Below are 7,678 nucleotides of genomic sequence, written 5' to 3' on the forward strand. Positions count from 1 at the left end.
TAAAATAATATAACTATCTTACAAAATAAACAAGCATCCACACAAGTGTTCTAATATAAAATATATATTCTAATTATATATTTATCTATTTTACTTGTAAAAGTCAACCCCCGATACTTTGTATTTTGTAACAAAACCTTTGGCGAAGTTCATTTTGAAAACAAACTTAAAAATATATTTGTAAACACTTGTTAGGAGAATATTTTCTAAGTGTCGGATTTTTAGAAAATTTCGACAGAGTTTCCTTTATAAGTGGAGGTGTCCATGCTTATAAGCATATCATTTTCTTTTGTACAAATCATTCAACAATTCTCAATCATCAACATACAATCTTTACTTAACAATTTTGTTAGAAACAAGCATCAATTTCTACATCATGAACTTTGAAAGTTTATAAAAATGTGTAGTAACTTACTAGTGTATTTAGTAAGTCTTGTACCCCTTTAAAGTGTGCTTGCTTCTTTAAAAACTCCATTTTTAAAGAATATGATTCTTTACAACTTGTGTTCATAATTTTCTAAAAATATTTCTTCATGTATTTTTCTTGTTACACATGTGTTTCTTTACTTTGTTAACCACCAAAAATGATACTTATTTATGTAAGAACCAAGATTTAGTAAACTTGTATTTTTAACTTGGTTTCTTGGTAAATCATACTTAAAACTTTTAAATCTACAAGACTCTAAACTTACTTGTTCATGATTTTACAAGAAAACATCATATTTCTTTAAGTTCATGACTTTTTGTGAGGATGACCCATAACCTCTAACATGTTCATCCTCTCATCTTGCTAGATTATGTTTTTAATGATAGTCTAGATAGATTACATGATGGTCAACATTATTTCTACCAACAAACAATAATCAACAAGTATATCAACACTATAACAACATGATTTCTTTATATTTAAAGCTTATGTTTAAGTTTCATCTTTATGTTCTTTAGTCTTCTTGATGTTCTTCACATTTATCATTATGATTCATACTTTAACCACCTTCATAGGATGTAAAATGAGTAGATCTAAGAGACTTACCACTAGCTCAAAGCTAGGAGAGTTTAAGTGAAGAAAAGTGGTGGATAAAAGAAGAGAGGTCCTTCAACTTCCGAACGCACCGAGCTTCGTTGTATTCCACCTAACACCTATGTATGGCCTTAGAATGGTTGAAGGAGGTTGAATGATGATGATGATGGTGGTGGTGGCTCACGGTCGTGGCAAGGGGAGGAGGGAAGAGCTTTGGTGAGTTGTTGATGATGAAGATGCTTAAGGATGTGGGACTTGTGGTTATATAATAAACTTTCCCAACATCTCATTACCTATTAGACATAATGTCCCTCAAGTACATGGCAAATCAATTAAACAAATCAAGATAATCAAGTGGTGAGGGTCCACTTGCATAACCGGTTGGGGGGGGGGGGTTTGGTTTAGTTGAGTTTCAATTTCTTGGTTACTTCATCTAGTTAGGTTTTAAGTGTTGATTTAGGGATTTAAGTGTTTAGTATTTATGTAATGTATTATGATGTTTGGTGACCAATACTAGCTTCGAAACACTAAAACAATGCTTCTTGCATTATTTTAGTGTTCCGGGTAATGTCCGGTTGTTCGGTTAGGTATCGTTCTGTTAAAGTGCTTAATTAATCCGTAAAGTATCCTATATATATATATATATATATATATATATATATATTTGTAATATTTTTTAATTTTTCAATACTCAGGAAAGCATAACGGACTATTTAGTAACTTTTATGTACACTACTAGTATGTTAACAAGCACATGTAAGTATAACACAGTAATCAGAAAGCAGTTAAGTAATTCCACACAGTCATCAAGCACTTTAATTATCATTAATAAGTTGTACGGAATACATGTAATTTTGAGGGTTGTCACAATATAAGCCTCAATAGCGCCCTCAGGCGCCCCACCCCCACCCGAGCCCGCCATTGAAGGGGCGTTATAGCCCGCTCGCCAGCTCAATAACGAGCAAAAAACAGTTGTTTCGATGATTTTGGTCAAAATGACCGTTCGGCAACGGTCGCATTTTTATTTAAATTAAGTTTTAATTTTTATTTTAATACTATAAATACAATACCCCTTTACTCAAATTTTCATCTCTTCTTCGACTAAAATCTATACATTTTTTTCATATTCACACAATGTTTCCCAATAACCAAAACCCATGGATCCTAACAATCTGTTTTGGGCAAATTTAGCAAACAATCCTAACAACAAGCAAGAAGAATGTTACCGAAGAGAAACTTCATATCTTTCTGGATTGTATCATGGGCATGCGCTTACGATGATACCTTCATGGGAGCTTCTTCGCAAATCTTCCAAGTGACATCTTCTACCGCTGTTTGACCCAATGACCCATAGGTCAAAACGGTCAAAATCAACGACTACCGAACCATCCGAGTCCGATGCTCGTACTACTATTGATCTAAACGACGAGTTCGAGGATTTTGAAGAACCGCAAGAGCTGCCACAACCGAAGGGTAGGGATAGAAGTAAGGCAGCTGCACGAGCACAAGACACGTCTTCTTCAACGCCATTAGATAACCTGTCAAGGTTGGACGAGTTCGACCATAGACTCAATTAGCTTCTCTCGATCAAGGAAAAGGAGCATGAACTTAGAGTTGACAAACAAATCTAGAAAGATATGAATTTTCTCGAGAAAGACTTTTCCCACCTACTAGAGAAGGACCGGGTCATTTTAGTGGTTTGTAAGGCAAAAATCCGAGCGAAATATATGTACGTTTTTATTTCAAGTAGTTTATTTTTTAAGTAAATTTGCATTTTTTTATATTTTTAAGGACTTTGTGATGTTTTATTTATTTTAATGAAATTATGTTTTTTTTTGTTTGAGTTAATTACTGTTTTCGTCCCTGAGGTTTGTCAAAAATAACGGTTTCAGTCCATTAGTTTAAAAATTGTGATTTCAGTCCATTAGTTTCACTTTCGTAACCATTTCAGTCCACCAATTTAACTCCCATCCATTTATTCTGTTAACTTTGGGTGAAATTACAAAATTGCCCCTATGATTTAATTAAAAAAAACGCTGGTCATAGGTTTCGAACCTGTGACCTTTGCTTTGAAATGCAATTGTCAAACCAATAGGCCATGTATCAAACCTGTGAATGAATTCAAACTGTTTACCTTATAACATTGAATATTCATCATCATCTTCCCCAAACCTTTCACCTTTATCAATGGCAGAAGCTACACATAACCACACTCCACCATCCTCTGTTTTCTTCATTGTTCAACTTTGTTTGTTATTTTATAAGTTTTAATATGTAAGTGTTCAACTTCGTTTGTTATTTTATAAGTTTTAATATAGAACAGAGAGTTCGAAAGCAAAATTCCATAGTTGTAATGTTGACATTGTTTGTGATTTCATAATTTTCAATATGACATAGCAAAGATCGAACATTTCATAGTTTTAAAGTTTACTCTGTTTGTGACTTGAAAAGGGAAAAAGACTTTGGTTGAGGGTCGAATTTCTGATACGTTTTTCTTTAAGTTTGTATTTGATACTATCATCGGTGATGATTCTTTATTTAACATTTTTATTTTTGTTTGTATTTGATGTCAAGATTGGTAGTTGTTCAAGTATTAGCTTTACTGCGCTTCTTATTTTAGTGTTTAATTTTATCTGGGATGATTCTGATAATTCGTATTCAAAATGGGTTGATTGAAAAAAGATGAAAAAGATTACAATGAGTTGGTAAAAAATACGTGAAAGGTTGGTAGTTGTTCAAGATTGGTAGTTGTTCAAGTATTAGCTTTGTTACTATTTTTTTTTTATATTTAAAGAAAACAGAGGATGGTGGAGTGTGGTTATGTATAGCTTCTGCCATTGATAAAGGTGAAAGGTTTGGGGAAAATGATGATGAATATGCAATGTTATAAGGTAAACAGTTTGAATTCATTCACAAATTTGATACATGGCCTATTGGTTTGACAATTGCATTTCAAAGCAAAGGTCACAGGTTCGAAACCTGTGACCAGCGTTTTTTTTAATTAAACCATATGGGCAATTTTGTAATTTCACCCAAAGTTAACAGAATAAATGGATGGGAGTTAAATTGGTGGACTGAAATGGTTACGAAAGTGAAACTAATGGACTGAAATCGCAATTTTTAAACTAATGGACTGAAACCGTTATTTTTTACAAACCTCAGGGACGAAAACAGTAATTAACTCTTTTTGTTTTAAATAAAATTGGCATACAAATTAAAAAAAATAATATATATTAATAAAGGGTTATTGGAATTTATCACCCCCTAACTATTGGCTATTTGCCGTTGCCACCTCCCAACTATCACTTTGACGCCCGTCACCCCCAACTTAACACTTAGTGTGTTATGTCACCACGTCGTTAACTGATCACTAACTTTTGATTTTGGTACTATAATTTTGGGGGTGTCATAGAGATCTTAGGAAGGTTTTAGGGATCTTAGGACACCCCAAAAGTATAGTAACAAGATAAAAAGTTAGTGATTAATTAACGACGTGGTGACGGAACACAGTAAGTGATAAGTTGGGGGTGACGCAGGGGCGAACCTGGCTCTTTTCCAGGCGTAGCACGGGCTACGGCTCAACTTTTTATCGGTAGTGTAATTTTTTTTCAATTTTTATACAAAGGACACCCCTAAATAACTAGGAGGACACCACTCAAAATTTTTTTTTACAAACCAATAATAAGCCCAACTAGTGGTGATGACACAAACAAATAATAAGCCCAATTAGAAACTAAATAATAAGCCCAAATAACTAAATAATAGCACATTAGATTAGCTCAAATAACTAAATAATAGCCTAGCCTTTGAAGATTGAATAGGCGGCACATTAGCTACTAATCAGGGGATATTAAACGCCGACTCGACGTCCAAAGGGATTGCTTGCTGTCGCTGATGATCATCTTTGAACAGAGACAAAACAGAAGAGTGAACATACAAACAGAATTGGCAGCAGCACATCGAGTCATCGAACAGAGTTACAGACGAATAGACGATCATATCATAGGTTTAATTGTTCATCAATGTTTATACATACATGATCAGATCGTAGGTTTAATGTGTTCAATAATCTTTACCTTTTGTTTTTTTTGGGTTAAAGAACAGGTGTCCATCAACAATTATCGAAGTAACAGGCTGATTATTGGCTGTGAGTATTCTTAATTTTTGTTCTTGTTTGATTAATTGATTGTTTGATTAGTTTTATTCTTGGTAGTTGGTAAATTTTTATGTTTATACTTTTATTTTTTTCGTGGTTAAACTAGGGATTGTTGTTGAATCTTGAATTCTTTGAAGTGATGACGAAACCACAATCCAAAAACCAATCTTTAATTGGGAATTTTTTTCAAAAGAAAACACGAAGAAATTAATGATGATGATGATACAATTCCGAATGAAACAACTCCTCCGAATGTTGACGTTGATTCAAGTCCGAATGTTGATAATGATAATATCCAAGGAAATGATGATGTTAATGCAAGTCCGAATGTTGATAATGATAATCCTACAACTTCAATTCCAACAACACGAGATATTATTGATTTGAATGATCTTCTTTCGGATCCATTTGAGAGGCCACCTGTTTCTAGTTATCACCCAAATCAAATAGATGACATAAGAAGGTCATATCTTGGTAAAGAGGCTTTTCAACCATGTAGTCATAAATTTCCTGTTAGAGACTTTTATGGAAAAAAAAAGACGTTTTGTTGTTAGTTGGTTTAATGATTGTAGTTGGTTAGAGTATAGCATCAAAGCAGACAAAGTATATTGTTTATATTGTTACTTGTTTAAACGTGTTATATTGTTAGTTGGTTAGTGATCTTGCGTGTGTTATGGTTGAAATGGGATCGCATAGTTCTTGTCCTTCAGTTTATCGGGTAGTTAAGCTAGCTTTGCTTTTATCGGTTGCAACCGCAACCGTTGAAAGATGTTTTTCGAAGTTGAAGCTTGTCAAGATGGATTTACGCAATCGAATGGGCCCGGAATTTTTTAACAATGTTATGGTTTGTGCAGTCGAAAAGGATTTTTTACGTGAAGTAAAGACGACGATGTGATGGAACGATTTCAAGTTATGAGAAAAGAAGAGAACAAATCTATTAGGTATTTTTTTTACTTTATTTATTTATCATAGTTTTTTTTAATATTGTATGATTGCACGGTGAAATGTTTTTTGGATACCCCTGAGTTAATGTTCTAGTTCCGCCACTAGGGTGACGGATGTCAAAGTGATAGTTGAGGGCAACAGCGGCCAATAGCCAATAGTTGGGGGTGATAAAATCTAGAGTAAATTACAAGTTTTGTCCTTTATGTTTACGCCAAATTGCAGGCGCTGTCCTTTAGCGCAAAAGTTGACAAGTTCTGTACTTAATGTTTCAAAATCTTGCACGTTATGTCCTTTAGGACAAACCCAGTTATTTTTTTCTGTTAAGTCAATGTATTTTTGTAATTTTAACAGGCAAATGAGGGTACTTTTGTAATTTTATTCATTTAATTAAAAAACAAAAAAATAAAACATTATACCCCATGTCTCTCTCTCTCTCTTCTTTCTGTCTCTTCACTCTCTCTCAACTCTTTCATTACAGTCGTATTACCATTTGCTCACACATGAGTGGTTGCATAGCATTGAGTTAAAATTTGATTTCTAAACTGAAATATAGCCTCATTTAACAAATTGAATGCCATAGTATCTTTCAAGAAGAATCAACCTAAGACAACAAGAACAGATTAAATCAACCTAAGCACAATTACATTCCGAGAAATCAACTCTGGTGGAACTCAAACATATCTGTCACACCCCAACCGATGGCGGAATCATCAGGGCATGGCACTGAGTGAAACAGATTGTCCAGAGGTTTCCATAACAACTATTTATATAATCCAGTTAAAGATACGTCCCATATCGTATCCCGAATAAACAAATACATATTACAGATAACATCCACACAAGAAATACTGTTCCGACAACTCAGATTTAATCATAATGAAATAAGTATTGTTCAAATGCTTCTAGAGACTCGATCTGCAAGATCTACAGACAACTATGCTCTAGACGCTTATTCCTAGCTCGCCTTCCTAGTAGGTAAGCATCCTAATTGCCTGTCACATACGTTAAAATAAAGTCAATACATAAAATGTAAAGGTGAGCATACAAGTTTCATATAGCATATAGAGTTCGAAAAGTTTACGCATAACCAGCACGTACACAGAGGAAAACGAAGCATGTTAATTATCGACATGGACCTATCGATACCAATGACTGCGGGTTGACCATCCGAGACGGTTCGCAATACATGATTACCACCGTAATCCATGCAAGTAATTGTCCTTAACACCCCCGTGTGAACGGGTGCTGAGTCCAAACTATAGTACTACGTCGTTAAGGCAGGTAGACAGTATTCCACGTGTAAACACAATCAACAGGCATTTATTTAGTCACGTAATACATGCAATTCGGTTAGCGTTCAAATAATTGAGTAGTGTGATCGATTTGTGATTTCGATAAGTAACGTATGTAACACCCAAAAGTGCTGAAAGCAAAAAGGGATCGAGTATACTCACAGCGGTTGATTGATGGATTGAAGGGAGCGCTTGAGAGTATACCCGATCCCTTTTTGCTTTCAGCACTTTTGGGTGTTACATACGTTACTTATCGAAATCACA

The sequence above is a fragment of the Helianthus annuus genome, chromosome 16 (genome assembly GCF_002127325.2).
Source record: "Helianthus annuus cultivar XRQ/B chromosome 16, HanXRQr2.0-SUNRISE, whole genome shotgun sequence".
Classification (NCBI taxonomy): domain Eukaryota; kingdom Viridiplantae; phylum Streptophyta; class Magnoliopsida; order Asterales; family Asteraceae; genus Helianthus; species Helianthus annuus.